The following is a 20,027-nucleotide window of genomic DNA, read 5'->3' as shown; positions in this document are numbered from 1 at the left end:
GATATTGCTAGGATATTGTGTTATCAAGATAATAATCTCGCAATGCCAGAAAACTGTGAAGAAAGCCATAGGGATGAAGATCATGATTGATGTCAAGCCAGGATGGAAGCCCAAAGACCTGACTGATGAAGAAATAAGAGACTTTGTGAAGACCAGTATTCACGCACCAGAAGGAACAAAGTTTCTCAGTCCCAGGAAGTACAGAAATTATGTGAGAAGATGGGTTTACTGTTGCCCAAATGGACAATGTCAACTAATGACATGGAATAAAGATGAATATGTAAAGACAGCAGGAAGCCTGAAAGGAGTGATATAATATGGACTCCAAAGAGACACTTCTTCAAACCATCATGTACAGACCCTGAAGATTAAGAAGGAATAAACCCAGCTGATGGAGTGAAGATAAATGTAGAAGAATCGAGTAAGTTGAATCCAGAGATGGAGGTGGAAGTGGTAGATGAATCACCCAGAGGGGAGAGTGTAGAGGAAGTTCCAAATAAAGCCAGCAGTCCAGTCACACATTTTGAAGTACCAGGAACGTTCACACCAAAATATGTGATGTATGATGAGCAGATCCATCAGCAGAGAGCCGCAGTAGGGCTCTGCCCAGTACCTATTAAGAGAGCAACACCTATTGAAGTACTGATACCAAGAAAACCATGGAAAGTAAGGTATCCATTAAGGAAACCTTACCAGCAAATGAGACGAAATGAAGATTGCCTAAGTACAGTCCTGGAAGAAACCAAAAAGGTCTTAATGGAAGATGAATGGTGATGTCACGAGGACCCGGACTGATGTACAAGTAGAAGAAATGACAACCCGAGAATGACACCCAGAGACGAAACGCCATGAATAAGGATATTGTGAACCTAAAAGGGGAGAACGATGTGAAATACAAAGAAGCTTAAGCTGTAAACAGGATGTAGATATTCAACCAGCTAACACTTGTACATATGCACCAGCACACATCAACCACACAGCTTTTGCATCTGGCGCTCCTTCTGTCCAACTAATGACCCTCAAACCCCCTTTTTGTGCAGTGCGGGCACAAAGTGGCAGATCAGCCCTATACAATATCACTTAGATTACATCACATTACACTACATATCCAAATCAGGCTTGGTCCCACTTCAAAAGGGGAAGTGTGGCCTAAACAGCTAGGTCACATTGCTCCTGTACAAGGCTACAATCAACTACGGACATGTTTTAACCTCACTGGGTCTCACAGTGAAGTGCATCTCGGGTTTTTAGGCACAGCAAGCTCAGAGCCAATAAGTGCACATTTGGGGTTACTAATGCAATGCTGAGGAGTGATGACTGGGAGGTTTTGAGTGAACGAAAATCCTCTAGCAAAGCTCTTGGCAACCCTGCAAAGCATTTTTTTTTTATAAAGCATGTTATTACTTTACATTTTAAACTTGTTATGCTGCTTAGTAGAACAAGAGGAAACATAGTGAAAAAAAAATAATTCAATTTAAAAAAAAAAGGTTCAAAGCATTGTTTTATAGCCTGCTTTTTTGTCGAAGTCATATCAGTGGCTCAGGATTGGTTGGGATACCATAGCAGGGGTGAAAGGAAGAGGTCCATGCTCTAGCTGACCTCATGATTGTATGCATACATTAATCTCTTGCTGGAAATGTTAACTCACAGCACCTATCATCAGAGAAAGCACTGGGTAGTTGACCGGAGTTGTGGATGCACTAGTGACCAGGACATCACCCTGGACACCTGAGGACACCTGAGTTCAGGGCATATGGTCATGCAGAGCCCCTGTGTCTAGCCATACGTATCAGTGTGTGAATCTGGGCTTTGGAACATGTTGTCATCTTCAGAGGGTAAACCCTCGGCATGGGACAGAGTGAATGAGGAGGGTCCATTGCATTGCTGGCCTGCAGGCTTCCCGGTTATAATAATATTGTGTTATTTATAGAGTGCTTTATTATCCAAAGTGCTTTACATAGGCTTTTTTTACATATATTATTATTTTTACTCAATCTAAATTGGTACTCACTTTCTTGACCTCGGAAGAATGAAAGGCTGAGTTGACCATGCCAGGATTTGCACCTGCAGATCAAAGACAGATCAGAGCAAAAAGCGCTTAACCCACTGAGGCATCTTACCAGCAGTTGGTGATTAGAAGTGCATCTTGTGCCCTATGTTTCACAGATACATTTTTTCAAGAAACAACCCAGAAAACAAGCCTTCTATGCCTATGCCCCAAGACTATGGAACCTCCTCCCTGTCAGCATCAGACTCGCCCCCACACTCCTACAATTCAGAAAAGAACTCAAGACCTACCTCTTCAAGGAGTCTCTCCTCCTCAACTCCTAGGTCATCACGTCACACCCTGCACCAACTGACTGGCTAGACGCCATCTACCCTTCTCCTCCCCACCACCTGGTACAGCTGTACCGCTCCTCTGTACCTCTCTTTATCCTACCCCCTTGCTGTATATCTGTTCTTATGTTACCTCTGTAAAGCACTCTGTCGTGCTGTATAGCTCTGTTAAGCGATCCGTTGCTTCTCAAAGTTAGGTCTGTGCTCAATAAGTACCATAATAACAATGATAATAATTATTATTATAATCATTGAGAATGGCACTCAGGGATTCCTTTCCCCATGAGGAAACTCAACCTAGACGACATAACCCACTTGTTCAAAGTCACCAACATCGCTAAACTGTGTGGCCTTTCAGTCCCTTGCATGTGTGCACTATATATCCGGGTAGATGGTAAAGAGCTCTGCAATAGGCCAGCCTGGGCCATATCCCAACAGTAACATTACACATGCCAGTAGCGGATACTGGGATACTAAGTATCCAGATGATCATAGTAGTGGCTATTTGGCGCAGCCTCATTCCACACCAGGCATCTTACAAGTCAACATGAAATAAATGCTCTACCCCGGGACTGGGTGGCGCGAAAGGAGAGCAGTGGTGGAGGAGCTGGAGGAGCCATGGATGGGGAGATATGAGTTATCGGATGCATTCAAAATAACTTTTTTGTTTTGTTTTTTGTTAGCATTGTGTGAATTTATCAGTCGGGTGAATTCAAGGAGACAGCACTTTCAACTGGATTTGCGTTAGGCCTGAGATGGGGCAGCAGTGAAGCCTAGAGGCTGATATAGTTGTGTGCTAACCCGCTGATTGTTTACACTATAATCGTATATCGAAAAATACATCGTGAACAGAATTCTGCATATTCTAAATCTGATCAAGTTTTGCTTCATCAATGATTCCTCCTGTATGTTGTGTTTTATTACACGTTGTATTAATTTGTGTTCAGCCTTACTGTGTTTTTGTGTTTTGTTGTATTCTCTGCTATGTTATGTTATATATTCTGTTATATGTTACACTTTATATGCTTTGATGTGTTATATATTAATGTTTGGTTTTATACAGAGCCCTTCTGACATTGTTGGACTCCATTATCACTTTGAGCATTGGGTCCTATAAAAAGGGGACGTTTGGTTGGTAGGGACAGAAGGAAGAGTGCCATAATGCTTTGCTGGTTTGTTGATGTGTGTAGATGTGAAGGGTCTACGCCCCGAGTGCTTGTGGGAACTTTGGTGTTTGTGTATCCATAAGAGAGCATCAGCTGTGGTGTAACACAAAATGCAGCCCCCCTCAAGTCGTGCTCCCCAAAGACTCTCGATTTGGCATGGACCATAATGCAGGTGCAATGTCCATTACGACGATGCTGCTGCAGAGGGGTGACAGGTTCAGCACTAGGTAAAATATGTATGTATATAATGTTATCAAACATTACAGCTTTCACATAGAATAAAAACCAGGGGGACGGTGCATGGGCCCCTGATGCCATCACTGTTTGTGGCCAGTAATATTATTATGGGCATGAAAGTGGTTGAAGTAGCATGTGGTGTCGCAGTGATGGGCGCCGGGGGTAGGGGTGGGGGCTCTGGCAATGTAAATTTGTTTCAGTGACAGCAGGTGAATATTTTTAGTGTAGGGGCACTAACAAATTTGCGTGAACGACCAAGCGTAGTGCCGGAGACCTCATGATGTGGGGCGGCTTAAGGGGATCTCCTTCCAAGAAATATTTTCTTTAAAAATGTGCTGAAATGGTGAATTTTACAGCACACATTTTAAAAATAAATGGGCTAAAAAGCCTTACAATTTTCATTTGGTGTTATATGGTAGCACGTGTTCAGTAGGAGCTATGTCAGCACAGTACATAAGATCATTTTACAAAATGTTCATGATTCATGTGTCCTCGGCAGAGGCCAGCCTTGTGAGCCACTGCCATGCAGCTATGCTCTTGGTATAAGCAAGCATTGCCACAAAAAGCACTTCATGAAGCTGCATGCATATATCTGCATGCAAAACATTTACAGTGTCAATCGCTTTTATGCTGCTGCCACAACCTATGTTAGTATGTTCTTTGTAAATTACTTCCATGAAGCTTTGACCACAATCTGTGCCAGTATGATCACTTTAAATCATGTTCATACATCTGAAGACACAATCTATGCCAGTATGTCATCACTTTCATGAAGATGTGACCTAAGTCTATTCAAGTATGGTTAAGGCAAATCACTTTCATGAAGCGGCAGCCACAATCTCTGCCAGTACGGGCACTGTAAATCAGTTTCATGAAGCTTTGGCTACAATCTATGCCTGAAATTCCAATATAGCACTTTGATGACATTGGGCAAACAAAATAAGCCACCATTGTCACTATAAATAATATTCATCATGCAGCTTGTCACTGCCAAACACATGCCCTAATGCACAAATCACTCTTACACACACAGACACAGGCACACACACACAGTCAGTCTCGCACACACAGACTCACGCACACAATCAAATACATGTGCACATGCACACACATTGCAATATATTCAAATATACATGCATACAAACACTATTTTTTCACACACTGTGTCTTCAGTGGGTTTAATTTGGTCTGGCCTGGTCGAGGCAATGACAGCGCTCTAGAACAGGTTGGATGCCGTACAGGCTCCAGCTTAGATACCTAGCAATCAGTGGGTGGAAGTATGCGGCACCTGGATACCATAGGGCAAGCACACCCCACAGCTCACACCTGACACCTGTGTGTCTTTATTTAAAGGTTGAGCTTTGCTGCTAGGCCAGCCCAGTGAGAGGAAGGCCAGGGTGGAACACATGCTGTGGAGGAGGGGCCCAAAGGAGTGACCACTCCCTTGCTCTGCCACTGGGGCATGCAAGCTTAGTTACAGTGACACAGTAATCCTCACCAGTGAGCCCAACATTGGCCTAAGGCCTACTCATAGTGTCTGGACTATGGAGTAACCGCTATAAACGTGAGCCCCAGGTGTAGGTATCCCACTTGATTTGTTACTAGCGGATATTACCTTTCTTTGGCGTTATTTATCATTACTTAAGCAGAGAAATACTGGCAAGCTCATAGGCCAAGCACAGACTCCATTGCCCAGAAAAATACCATCATCTGCCACAGCAGTAGATTTATATGTGCATAAGCAAAAGCTGTATCAATGAATTGCTTAAAGTAGGGGCTACCAACAGATGCTTTTCAAGTGTGCCTTTATTTCTTTGAAACAGTAGGTGAGCTTATTAAGATCTCACGTTGCCCCTTGTCGAGTGCAAACTGTTAATCCAGTCCTGGGTTTTCAGCTCACTATGTATTCTGGTACTTGTATTTCTCCCATTTATAATGGTAAACAACCAGCACAACCACATGATGTAAGATACAAGCCAGAATGTGCAGAGCATCATTAATGATCTTAAAGAGGCTTTAGGTGTGAAGTCATAAGGTACTTTGTAAACCTTACTAGCTTGATCGGAATATAGAATCTTCTCCACTGCAGATTCTTTCCATGGAGATTACGACTGTTGGGAAGGGGACAGCCCCGTCCCACCCCCTAGGCGCTTTAAAGTGAGGTGAGATGCATTCGAGGCACTATGATGCGCCAGGGAGCAGGGGGAACAGTGAAAGGGATGCCTTCTCGTTCAACAGGACCCCATTTTAATATAACCAAATATAGTGTAACTACATGGTGTGGTCCAAGACGCGAGCTGCATCGCTAATTTGTGTAGATATTAGTAATCAATGGTAGAAGGGAAGGCCTGCACAGTAAATACGGCATTGGACGTATTAGGTCCAAATTCGCAAGACCACAGAAATGCCCAGCCATGCCCGAGCTGCCATGAGGACCGTTCACACCCCAACCGCCACAACGTCCATTCATTGTTCCAAAAGTGTTGCAAAGATGTGTTCTTTACCGAAGATGAATGTGCCCTACAAGGCTGCGATCAGAGACCGGCGCCTGGTGTGCATGTTATTCCACACTGGCGAAAGCATGACCCGCTCCATTCCTGGGTGACCACGGGTTATAGCCCATATAACTGAGTAAACTTTAAGATCCCACAAGTCCTGAAATGTTCAAAGAGTTCGAACAGGGCATATCGTCTAAGCGACAATTGTGTGATTTGAATTGCAAGGTGCTGGGAGGGATACATTACAGTTCAAAATGGGGGTGGAGATCTTGGAGCCGAATGGCGCGGGGGGGGGAGTGAATGAAATGTGTGTATGAAGGTTAGAGGGCCCCAGAACCTCCTTTGTGTCTGTCTTAAGGCCTGCCAAGTGCACAGCAAGACGGATAAAACATTTGTATGGAAGGAGTATGAATCATTTGTTGTCTGACCTTCGACGTGAGAAAATGAGCTCCGCAGCACCCATGTTTTGGAAGACGGACCAACTGGGCTGGGACTAAGAGGCTGGCACCCCTTATGAGTAAAGGTGGACATGTATAGTGTCAATGCAAACAGCCGCGCAAGTATTTACTGTATGTTGTTCTGTCATTATGACGCTCTGTATATTTACAAGTTTCTGCTTGTATCTCTTTTCGGCAGAACGTTCTTAGCAGCAGAGTTCTTTGTTGTTGCTCTCATCTGTGTGAGATTAAAACTTGTTATCCTTAGACTTGGGCCTTTCCTGCCTAGCAGCTTGTATTCTCTCTGTTGTGAGCGTTTAGGGGCGTGCCTTCACTACCGTGTGGCAGATGAAATGTGCTCATCTACCAGTAAAGTGAATTATTCCAATGTGCCCAGGTGTACCCCTAATTATGTGACATTTCCTTGCTTTGACTTCATGTGCGCTGACATAACTTCCTGGGTGTTGCTCATTCCTATTAATTACTGCCCGCGTTTATTTCACGCTAAAGGCACGACGCATACACCTCTTGGTTGCTAATGACCTCGTGAAAGATGAACACATGCGCATGGATGCTGCATAACAAAACGAGAACACGCGATCAAAAAAGTGCTGCAGAACAACACTACAACCGGTACAGATTCACCCTTTCGAAAATATTCTAAAACGTAGAGCACTTGCCAGCAAGTTCAACAGTACGTGCACTGAAGTCCGGCTTTTTAGGGAAATCGGCCGTCTTTCTATGTATTAGAAGGAGGCCGAGTATTGCACGGTCTGCTGGTCTGCCCGGAGCTGTCAGCGTGGGAGAGTCCGCGATGGGCACGTGGATAGAGTATGGGTGCCCCGAACCTCTACATTAGAAGACACATCCCCACCGGCCGGTTGGGGCTAGTGTGCAGCGCCTGCAGGCCGAGGGCCCCCAGAGCAGGTGGCTTGCTGGAGAAGGTGAGCGAACGGATCGGCGCCAGCGAAGCCTCTGCCCGTATGAGCTCCCACAGCTCGGAATCAATTGATCGATCGGTCTGTCCGGCCAATTATCCATCCCCAGATAAACAAGAGATCAGCTGGGTTGTGTTTATCCATTATAATCACCGGGAGGGTTATTAATAGCCTGTTGCCCGCGTGCGATGAGGGATGCCTAAATTCACTGCAGCGCAGTAAATGCTCACTCTTCTATGTGCCTAGGTCCTACTGTGAAGTTCCCGGGATTCGCAGTCAAAGAAGCTGTCCACTAGGTGTCAGAGTACAGAAACTTTGCACGGGTGCAAGTGCAACTTTGCACAGTATTAGCACTACGGCAAGCGTTAAAATGCGTTGAAAGAATGGGAGTTTTGACAATACTGTGGAAAGGTGCACTTGCACCAGTGCACAGGTTTCTGTCATCTGACCTATGTTGTCAGTGCATTTTTGCACCAGTGCAAAGTTTTGCAAAGTTTTGCATTTTGCACTAAAAAAAACGGGCACTCATGTCTCATTGTATCTGCATAATGAAAAGGAGAGCAGTCACATTCTGTCGCACAGCACAGCCATCATGCTGAGAAGTAAAGTCATTCAATGTTGCTGTATCTCAGTCAACATTTTGAGGAGTTCAGGGCCCCTGCTAGTGGACCTCCATCTTGCTCGGAGGCGTTCGTACTCACCTCCACTGTACCTTTATGTGTTGAGAAGGGCAGGTACTCACTTTCTCTGTTTCATGATTAGTTCAGGTGTTCACTGCCTCTGGACCTTGACCATGCTGATAAGTTCATGTACTAAGATGCTTTGTAGCTTCATCGTCATGGTGAAAGGTTCAGTCACTTACTGTTGCCGTGCCTTCCTCATGATAAGAGGTTCAATTAGCCAAGTCTGCTGTACTTTGTGTTATACTTTTAAAGGGTATCCATCAAGTACAGCACGTTAACACTATTTCACGCTCCAGATGTTTTGGACTACAGCTCCCATCAGTCCTAACCAGCATAGGTAATGGTGAGGGGTCATGGAAGTCCAAGTCTAAAACGCCTGTGGAGCCCAAGGTTGCAGACCCCTGGACGGGATGTCAGCATTCACCAAGAACATCTACTCAGAAATCAATACAGAATTCAGACTAATATGCAGTTTTGCAAGACAGGAAGGGGTGTGGGCTAAGCACAGAGAAGAACTTTTTGATTATACTGACACGCAGCACGCTCCTCAAATACAAATGATTTCCTAGATACCGTGTGCGTCAAGGATCGGTGCAATCACCTGCTGTCCAAGGATGTTCTGGTTCCTCCACCCATCCTTGCCCTTCAAAAGTGGAGATGAGGCTTTGTGCAAGGGATTCGGGGAAACATAGTTTTTGTAAGAATGAAATCATACACAATTCCATTATGGTTCCGGATCTGAAGGGAATTCTTAAATGAAATCCTGGAGTGTTCAAATCACTACAGCCACTTGCCGCAGGTTCTGGAGGAAATATCCAACACTGGAAAGCTCCACAAATATTCCCATTGGTGCTGGAACAAGACAGGAGGTGAGCACATCATTGCAATGATGATAAGTTCAGATTCCCACTGGCAATGCTCCGTCATCATGCTGAGTAGTTAAGGTACTTGCTGTCTATGTAACCCGCTCATGTGCAGAAGCTCAACATTGCTGCTATACCTTCTTCATGAGGAGCAACTCAGGTACTCACTGTCCTTGTATCTTCATCGTGTTGGGAAATTCAGGTACTCAGCTGCACTGCTTCATCATCCTGTTCAGAGTTTGAGTTCATCATTTCTGCAGTACCTTCATCATGATAAGAAACTCAGGTACTCACTGACACTGTATCTTCATCATGCTCCGAAGATTAGATACTCAGTGTCGATATTCCATCATCTGGTGGAGGTCATCATTGCTGCTGTACCTTCATCATGGTTCGAAGTCCAGATACTCAGTGGCACTGTTCCATCATCCAGTTGAGAAGACGTTCAGCCAGGAAAATTGCAGGTTGGTGAGGTTGTTCTGGGGTGAGGTTGGTCAGGTGTGCAATGTGCTGATTGAGGATTTACCTGCTTTGGATTTCAAAAGGGTGATATTGGGGGGGGGTGATGATTCTCTGTAGGATCTGACTCAGAGTCAGAAGAAGTGTTCATTCCGAGGGGCAATGATCGGTAAGAAAATTGTTTTGCAGAACTGGAAGTCGGTATTGACTCTGAATATGAGACATGGTTGACTGAAATGCATGCCTTGGCAGCTATGGAGAGGATACTTTACAGAAGGGAAGGGAGATTGGGTTTATTTGAGGAAATTTGGGGTAAATTTCTTCAGCTATACTAGACTTGGTGTTGTACTTATGTAAATAGGGGCTGGGGGAGGTAACTAAGGGGTTGTGTTGAATTCAGCTGGGGGCTATGTGTGGTTATATGTTGCAATGTACTTAGTTGTTTTAAAAAAATGTTTTGATGGTTTCAGGTACTTTAATTGTCTTATGGTGTGTATTCCAATGTATGTGATTTTTTTTAAAGTTTTGTAAATAAAGTTTCAAAAAAAAAAAAAAGAGAAGACGTTCAGCCACTCAGAGCTACTGTACCTCTATCGTGATGATTAGTTCAGGTACTCACTGTTACTTGCCCTTCACTGTGCTGATAAACTCAGCCCTGCCATTGTACCTTGCGTATCTGAAACACTTGTGTACGAGCGCGATAGAACTAAAATATCAATCAATCAATGCTCAGAAGTGTTTTTACTCAGTGTTGGTGTACATTCATCATGCTGAGGGTTTAAGGTTGCGGTACCGTCATCCCTCTTCAACATGCTTTAAAGTTCAGCTCGTAACTTTTTAGCAGTTATTTACCTACAGATAAATAATGTAATTGTGCTTTTATATGGCATATAATCGTCACCTACTTATCCAAGTGTTGCAATGACGGAGCTATGTATATGCTATCTCAATATTATTCATCTTAGCCATGTGCTTTTTTTCTGCCTAGAAAGATTTTTTTTATTTGTGGCCGAGTAACAGCCTCCACTCTACTTCGAATTCTCCCAGCTGCACTGATATTCAGACACCATGCTGATGCTGAGATGGTGGGGGAGCATGCACCTGTGCTGAGAGTGATGCACCTGCTGCTGAGAAAGGACCCCAGGCTACTGGAATGGGGGTGCACCAAGGGTTTGACCCGAAACCAAAGGTTGCTGTGGCACCATATGTCATAGTGTGAGCAAACCTACAAAGTGAGACCAATATCTCTAGGAAAGACGTGTCACGCGTTACTTTGCATGCATGGCTATGTCTTCTTGTCCAGGTTTTCCTTTGCATTCTGGGACTTGAAGTACTGATTTTAAAATGAGAAACACGGAACTGTAAGTTATTTAACTATGCTGTTACATTGTGACTGATTACCACAATAGTAGTTTCAGAGTGCTTAGGCTTGTCTGTGCAGTGGCACATTGTGCCTACCAGAGGGGTATGCAGACCTTGGTCTGCCACAGGAAAGGAAATTAGCAAAGTCAACATAAATGTATGTGAAAGAGGGTTCTTGAATGCAAATAATAAAACCAGGAATGGAGCACCCACTCGTGGTTGGCAAAAAGAAACATGATCACTCTTTCTAATGAGTATTTGGGGGACATTTCCCCCCAAGAAAACGTAACATAAACTTAACGTATAACATCTATTTATAAAGAGTGGGGAAAAATATACTCAAAGCTTTATAACAAATCTTTACTCCAAAGAGCCATGGGTTAGGAGGAGAGGGTGGGGTCACAGGGAGAGATGGCAAGGACAGCGAAAGGTAGGCAGCATTTAGTTTGCTCGTGGAGTACTTTAGGCTGTTCAGATACCACTCCAAAGTTCTAAGGAGCAAGAGAACATGTGGCTGGTATGGGTGCACAAGTTCATTTACGACTATTAGCACACAGGGCAGGCCCCACAGCCAAACAGGTTGCACAGATGGCAGACTGAATTCCATAATCTAAGACCACTTTGTGAGCAGGGGGAAAGCTGCTCACACCTGCTCCTCCCGCCATCTTCTTCCCCTCCCCTTACCCTGACTCTCCTTCCCTTCCCTTCAATATCTATCTACCTTCATCTGCACCCGCTGTCACCTGTTCTCCATTGTAGCGGTGGTGCTGCTGAGCCACTCCTCCATTCCGGACTGCCATGGAAAAGTAAAAGGGACTCCTTCACTTTCCACGGTGGCCATCTTGGCTGATTGTTCGATTGAATCAGTGGGTCACGAAGAGCGTGCAACCCATTGATTCAATAAAATACATTGATAGTAGAACCCCGGGAACGTTAACCTGGGGTGCTAATAGCAATAATTACTTGGTCCCATGGCTGTACCGGGTGGTATTGTTCTGGGGTCCCTTGTTCATTTGGGGGCTTATCACCTTTCCTGGGCGGTGGGACCTCTGTGAGGAATGGTGGGTTCTGTGGCTGGCTGCTCCCACTATCATAGCTCTCTTCAGCGACACATGGATCATTCGGTATTACCCAAATTGACCTTTTACAATTTACCTTTTGCACAATTGACCTAATTATAGTGGTCCTAATTGACCTTCTGCACAATTGACCTTTATATTATTTAAGTTATTTTATATATGTATTGGGTTGGTTTTGGATTATAAATAATATAAGGGGATTGGGTGGGGGGTTGCAAGGGTTTTTGGATTGGGTGGAGGGTTGCAGGGGGTTTCCCCCCGCATATATGTCCTAATTGACCTTCTAAAGTAGGTCAATTCTCCCGAGGTCAATTCTCCCGAGGTCAATTGTGAAAAGGTCAATTAGTATACAACTGGATCATTCCGCTTTGCTCAACAATTAGTAATAATGAAGGATCAATGGAGCTGCAGGTAAGTTCATAAGGTGAGAACTTTATAAGATGCATCTTTAAGTACGCAAATGTATATGTAGAGTCCACTGCTGCCCACTACCCAGGTAACTGTTCCACAACGGCCAGGGACATTCCACATACATTAACATTCTACCCATGATATCATACACTCCAACATCACAGGCACTCACCGACACAGACAGGGGAAAACGGATGCCACAAACCCTCTCTCACAGGACAGCTGAAACAGAGATTGCCTACCTTATAGTAGTTAGACAAGCCTATCACAGGATAACACTTTCCTTGAAGGGCTGCAAGCAAAGGGACTTCCTAACAGTGTCCCCTTTTTTGGCCGCCAGCCACCGGCTCGTGACTGCCCTCACAGGATGCATATTTTACCAGCACATATGCTTACACATTGGGAGGGAGTTCCAGGGCAACCTATCTCCCATGTTAAAGAAACATACATCTATCGCTTTGCCCCATCTGCTGCAACATGTTCAGAGGTCTTTTTTTTTCTTTTGGCCTCATCATTGTATGACAGTGCACTCACAACACGCCAAAGGCGAATGAATGCCATTACAAAGAATGCCATTACAAAGAAGCCATTATCGCTGCGAAAAAAGACTCCCTGAATAACTGTATCCTGCAAGCTGACTCGAACACAAAGGAACTCTTTAAGATCCTAAAAGAACTTGAAACTCCAGCCACCCCCCCGACATCTGCATTAAAGATAGTAAATGGTGCACCAACATTCAGTCAACCTTACTGAATAAAATCTCTATGCTACAATCCAAAATTAAAGACAAACAAGATAGTCTGAAACTGGAAAATCGCCATACCACCCCTGCATGGGCCCACTCTCTTGACTCGGCCAACTTTAAACTGTTTACCTTCTCACCGCTCACTGTTGCCGAGGTGGAAAACATCATCTTGAGGATCAAACATTCCAATTGCCAAGGTGATCCGTGCCCCGCTCCCATCGTTAAGGAATCTGCCCACGATTTGGCCCCCTTCATTAAGTCATTTATCAACTCCTCCTTTAAAACAGGTATTATCCCCGACAACCTTAAGGACGCATGGGTAATCCCATTGCTTAAAAAACATTCCTTAGACCCAAGCATACCCACTAACTTCAGACCCATAACCACCGTCCCGTTTCTGCTCAAAATCTTAGACCGTGCAGCATACCTGCAGATCCAAGATTATTTGGAATCTAATAATCTTCTAGGTTTTAGACAATCTGGATTCTGTCCCAGACACGGGACGGAGACAGCTCTAATAGATTTTAAAACACAAATAGAAGTCTTGAAGGACAAGGGCAAACTAGCCATGTTACTTCTCCTCGACCTCTCTGCGGCATTCCACCTGGTCAATCACCAAATCCTATGCAGGCACCTCCTCTCTGCTGCTCACTTCTCACCATCAGCCACGGCCTGGATCAAATCCTTTCTGAGTAATACATCTATGGGGGTCTTTTCCCATTCCGCAGCTGCAGACCCCTCCCCAATTCTCTGTGGCATCCCTCAGGGTTCTTGCATGTCACCTACACTCTATAATGTCTTTACTAAACCTCTCTTTGATGTACTTGACTGTCTGGGTGTCTCCTACACAAACTACTCAGATGACACCCAGATACTCATTTCCATTAATGGAGACTACTTAGTTGACACCAAGGCCCTGAACGACGTCTACCTGGTCATCCAAACCTGGATGGCCCAACACCAGCTATGCCTTAATGACGACAAGACGGAGCCCCTCATCCTGGGCACTACGCGACGCCTTAGCAAACTTGAGCTGTCCTACCAGTCGTTTATCATAGACGGCAATACCATCCTAGCTTCAAAAGATACAAAAACCGTAGGCTTTTACCTTGACGCCACTCTATCCTTATCTCGACAAACAAATTCAGTCAGATCAGCCTCTGCATACACCTGCAACCTCATTGCATTTTGCAGGCCATTTCTGACTACTCCAAATAGCGTCACACTAGCCAGAACCCTCATTATGTCTAAAATTGACGATGGTAGCGCCCTCTACTTAGGAACTTGCCAAGAGAACCTGAATAAATTACAAATCACCCAAAACAACGCTATCAGAGCTGCCTTAAACATCCCTCGAAAACATCACATCTCTGAATCCAGATCTAATCTACAGTGGCTACCCGTCAAGCAGAGAATTTCACTGAAATCACGCACAAATGCTTGGCCAACAAGGTCCCCTCGTACCTCTGCAGTCGGCTATCCTGCCATGCGCCTACCCAACCTACCTCAAAGAACCGCCCAGACCTACTGTTTATCGATCCCTAGATTCAAACTTCAAAAAGCGGGGGGCTCAAGCTATGGAATGCCCTCCCTATCACCATCAGATCTGAAGATTCTTTTAACGCATTCAAGTCCAAAACGAAATCATGGCTCTTCAATCAGCATTGAAACATGCTCTGCACACCACAGCCCTTCTAGCATCGGCCCACTTATCTCGCCTGCTGTACACTTTTGTCTCTATGTCTCATGTAAAATATCTGCTCTGTAAATTATGTATATTGTTTCACTCGCTGATTATTATGTATGTACACTTGCCTCGTGCTTAAAATTATGTATGTTTATATGCTCTGTATGCAACTCTGCACAAGTTGCGCCCTGATGCCTCCGGGCCTGATGGTGCGCGTTACAAATAAAACAAATACAAATACAATGCAGCAACAGGCCAATTATTAATGGAATCAGCTTGTAGACCATCGTAGACCATTCGTCCTGAGAGGAACCCGGGTTTTTAAACTTTCAGCACCATATCGATGTAAATTTCCTGCTACACACTAAGCATCCCGAACATTTTGAACAGATAATAGCTGTTGGTGATTGATTCATAGATTAAAACGTCACCAGATCAATATTGTAGTATCGTTTGGAAAGGTAGCCGTGTGAGGCACTTTGCACTTTGAATCAATTCTAGCCCCTGAAGAAAATCCCAACCACTACATTGAAACATTTCGGGCAGCATCATAGGTGTTCCAATAATACATATCAGTGTTGGAGAAATACACAACAGTTCCTATTTGTTACATTTTGAAATAATTTCCTAGTTAGAAATGCATTGTGCTTTTTTTTGGTGCTAGGCGCCATATTGGGTAGTGATTTGTTTTCGAATATGAAATTATTGTGAATTATTATTTAGTATTGATGATATATGTTTATGTAATGACTTATTTTGCCATTTGAAATACTTGTGTTTTCTTGTATTTATAAAAATGAGTCAGTACAACATCATGGTATTACAATCACATTTATGTGTCTAAAGGCATATTTGTTTTGTCCTATCACACCATTAAAAGAATGGGAAGTCAAAGGTAGTGAGCTCTTTGCACACTAGGGTCCTATTCTTTGGATATTGATCATCATTGCATGTGCCATGTATTAATGGAAATCATACAGATTCCCTACACAAAAGATGCACTTCGTGCAGAGGCCCACCAGTAAATGTCCAGATCTTCCCATAGGACAGTCCATGCACAAATGCGGCATGCTGCTGGGAAGGAAGCCAAGATCTTGGAGATGGTTGGTGTAGTGACACAAAGCTGGCCCCTGACAAATTCACCGTTCCCTGCACTCCCTTCATAAAGGAATGTATTTTCTGATGAACTGTGCAAAAAATAAACCCTCTCTTTTAGTCTTAGACATCCAGAGTAAAGACTTACAAAAATGTCATAATCTGAAGGCAGTGTCCCTATCATCTTGATTGTATACCAGAGACACCTTCAAATATGTTTTTCAATAGTAGACAAGTGCCGGGAGTGACCCTGGAGAGAAATACATTGGTAGGACTGAGTGTGTTCTGTATATCATGATACGGGCTGCATTTTTTTAAAATATATATATTTATTAAGTTTTATTCAACATGAACTGCAAAGGAACAACAATATTATTGCATTTCATTAATTGCACTTGTAACTTCCCCCTCATCCCGCCCACCCCTGCCCCCCAAGACCACTATCTGTACATCAGTTCTGCTCACACCAAACTGCCGTCATGAGCTGCCCGCGTCATTAGAAATATCTTCTTTCTCCCTGGGGCTTAATAACGGCACTGTGAGCGCCACCCATTGGTGTAAGTCTTCACTGGTGTCCAGTTTCTGTTCTCGCAGCACATTCTCCCACGCCCCAGTTTCTGCTGTCACCCATTTGCGAAGGTCCTCCCACTACAGTGCAATGCATGGACCCCTACCACTCTTCCAGCCCAGAGCAATGCATCTCTTCACCAGGATGTACATCAAGTCTTTAAGTTTTTTAAGGGGTTTGTTCTTTTTGCCTCTTTTGTAACTGCCCAGAATGCATGCCGCAGGTGATTGCACTTCCAGTTCAATGTCTGCTTCAGACACTTTTGCAGCAATCTGTGCCCAAAATGTTTGTATCACCTGGCATCCCCAAAACATGTGTGTCATTCCCGCGCGGGGTTCGCAGCACTTAGGACATTTGATGATTCTCGGCCCTTTGAATTTGGAGATCACTTCTGGCATAAGTTACGCTCTATTAAAAACGTAGAATTGTATGAGTTGCAGACGGGCGTTCCTGGAAACCTTTTTGTGGTAGTGAGCGATGTGTTCCCATTCTTTTTCCACAAATTCCATGCCCATTTTATGTTCCCACTTCACTTTGCTCTTGAGGCCTATATTAGTTGTGCTGTTCAGTAATGTTTCATAAAGTCTTGAGGTTTCATGTCCCCCTTCGGCTGCAGTCAGCATATTTTCGATGGTCTCATACCCAGTTTCTAACCTCTCCTTGCCCGGCCACCAATCTATGAGCCTACGCACCACAGCTCCATGGAGCAGGAACTGTCCCGATGGCAGCCCCGAGGTTGCTTGTAGTTCATCAAATGTTAGGATCCCTTGGTCATCCACCAAATCCCCCAGGGTGGCCACTCCGCTGGGTTCCCACCTTCGCCGTACCTCATTCTGACCCCATTGCCTGCCCACCATGATGGCTGCTATAGGGTTCTGCGGGGAGTATGGTTCTTCCATCTTCGCAACCTTGCAGGCCCGTTTCCAGATCAGTATTCCCAGCTTCACCAGGTAGGGGCTGTTCCGGGTCACATCTTCTGGGATCCAGAATAAGTCTCTGAGTAGCATCTGGGAGACGGCTTGTTGTAGACCTCGGATATCAAATGTGGTCTCATTGGCCATCCATTGTATGACGTGTTTTAATTGAGCTGCCAAGTAGTACAGTTCAAAGTTGGGTATTTTTAGTCCTCCCCTGTCGTAGGGCCGTTGTAGCACTTCCAACACGACTCTGTGTCTGCCTCCTTGCCAAAGAAATCTCCTGCAGAGTTTGTTTAGGTCTGCAAAAAAACATGTGGGAATGTTGAAGGGGACGTTGGTGAAATGATGCAGGAATCAGAAAGCGGCAATTTTCCCTCATTGATTTTTCTAGGTTTTCCTTAGCTCTGACTGTGTTTAAAGTATGTTCCATATTGGGGTCCCGGTGAATAGTGATCCCCAAATATTTGAAAGATGTGGTCATCCATTGGAAGGTCGTTGGAGGGAGTCTGTTGGGGGTGCCCCTGCTTAGGGCAGCCAGGGTGTAGAGGCAAGATTTTTCATTGTTAATTTGGATCCCTGTGTATCTGTGAAACCCTTCCAGTGTCTCCAGGATATACAGTAGTATGCGTTCTGGGTTGTTTAGGTACAGGAGTGTGTCGTCGGTGTACTTCAACACCAGGTGTGTCACCCCACCGATCACTAAGCCCCTGTCGCCATACTCCTGGTGCAGGTATGCCGCTACAGTTTTGACTGCCAAGATGTACAGTATGGGGGAGAGTGGACAGCCCTGCCGTGTGCCCCTGTGGAGGTGCCATTTGTCGGAGAATGTGTTGTTCGTGCATACTCTGGCCGTGGGGTCTGTGTATATGAGTTTGGTCCATTTTAGGAAGGCCGGGCCTATCCCCATTTTCATCATGGTCGCATATAGCCATTCCCACCTGACCGAGTCGAAAGCCTTAGTGGCGTCTAGAGATGCCACTGCCATTTCTCGGGTCTGCTATTGGTGTTGTAAATAACATGATGTAATCTACGTAGGTTCTCTGTGATGGATCGCCCAGGCACATAACCCGTTTGGTCCTGATGGATCAGAAGGGGGACTACTCTTTGTAGTCTCCTTGCCAGTAATGCCGTTAGAATCTTGTCATCTGAATTCAACATGGTCAGGGGCCTATATGAGCCACACTCTTTCTCATCCTTGCCTGGTTTCAAAAGGGGGATAATAATGGCTTCCTTCATGGTGTCTGGGAGGGTGCCCACATCGTACACTTCATTGAACATTCGGGCTAGCAGAGGTGCCATAACGTCCTCATACACTTTATAAAACTCCCCCGGGAACCCATCAGTACCTGGGGCTTTCCCAGATGGTAAGAACCTAATAGTGACCATCACCTCCTCTGGGGTAATCGGTTTGTCCAGGGCCTCGGCCAGCTGTACGTTCAATTTGGGTAGTTTGATGATGTCTAGGACATCACAATTTCGATGGCCTTTGGAGATGGTGTGCTGACATACAGCTCCTGGTAAAACCTGGCGAACACTGAGTTTATAGCTAGCTGCACCTGTATTGCAGTGCTGTCCGTCCCACGGACGTGGCAGATAGGGGTCCTGGGGATTTCCCGTTTGTAGAGCCATGCTAATAGTTTCCTTGGTTTATCTCCAAGGGCATGGATTATCTCAATGTGTTTCATATAGCTGAGCTTCCCAGCTTGTCCCAGTAAGTTAAGCAAGTTTGTCTAAGCTCGACCATCCTTTATATGTGCTCTGACTCTAAGGTGGCCCTCCCTTCCAATTCAGCTAACTCCTTATCTGTGTTTGCGAGTGAGGTTACTATGGATCTGTACTCACTTAATTTAAAACATATATGTATCTCCTTTTGCTGAAAAACCATTGCAACGTTTTGCCCTCTTGACTTTTATATACTTGTATCCTCAAAGGATAATTTTATTTTTTCCTATTGGGATCACACCCTTATTACCCAATTAAATGTAGACATATTTCCTCTGGAGGGGCCAGCTTCCAACATCTAGCGCCCAAACACTGGAATGCCTTGCCCACAGCTCTCAGAAACTAAGCATCTTACACCATTTTCCACAAACCAAAACCAAACTATTTAATTAACTTGCATACGAATATCCTAAACCTTGACTCTGTTCCAATGTAACCAAGGGACATACTGTATACCTTGTTTTCTGAAACGTACCTATACCTTTAATTGTACCTTGTACTCAAATGTCTGCACAGTAATCTCTCTGTACTACCCTTGCAGCAAAGCAAGTTTTCTGCAACAGCGCCACGATGCCTAAGGGCCGATGTGTGTTTTACAAATGGAAATAAATATATAAATATTGTACACAACAGGCGATTTCCTTTTGGCCACCACGAGAATCGAGAGAAATCATTCCTTGAGGGAACCTACCAGCCCATTTATGATATGATATGATATGATATGATATGATATGATATGATATGATATGGTATGGCATTTATAATGCGCCTACTCACAAGTGTTTCAAGGCGTGACGAGGCAAGAGAGGGAGAACAGAGGGAA

Source organism: Ambystoma mexicanum, chromosome 1p (genome assembly GCF_040938575.1).
Source record: "Ambystoma mexicanum isolate Mex_15411 chromosome 1p, UKY_AmexF1_1, whole genome shotgun sequence".
Taxonomy (NCBI): Eukaryota; Metazoa; Chordata; class Amphibia; order Caudata; family Ambystomatidae; genus Ambystoma; species Ambystoma mexicanum.
Note: the sequence above shows the minus strand (reverse complement) of the source record.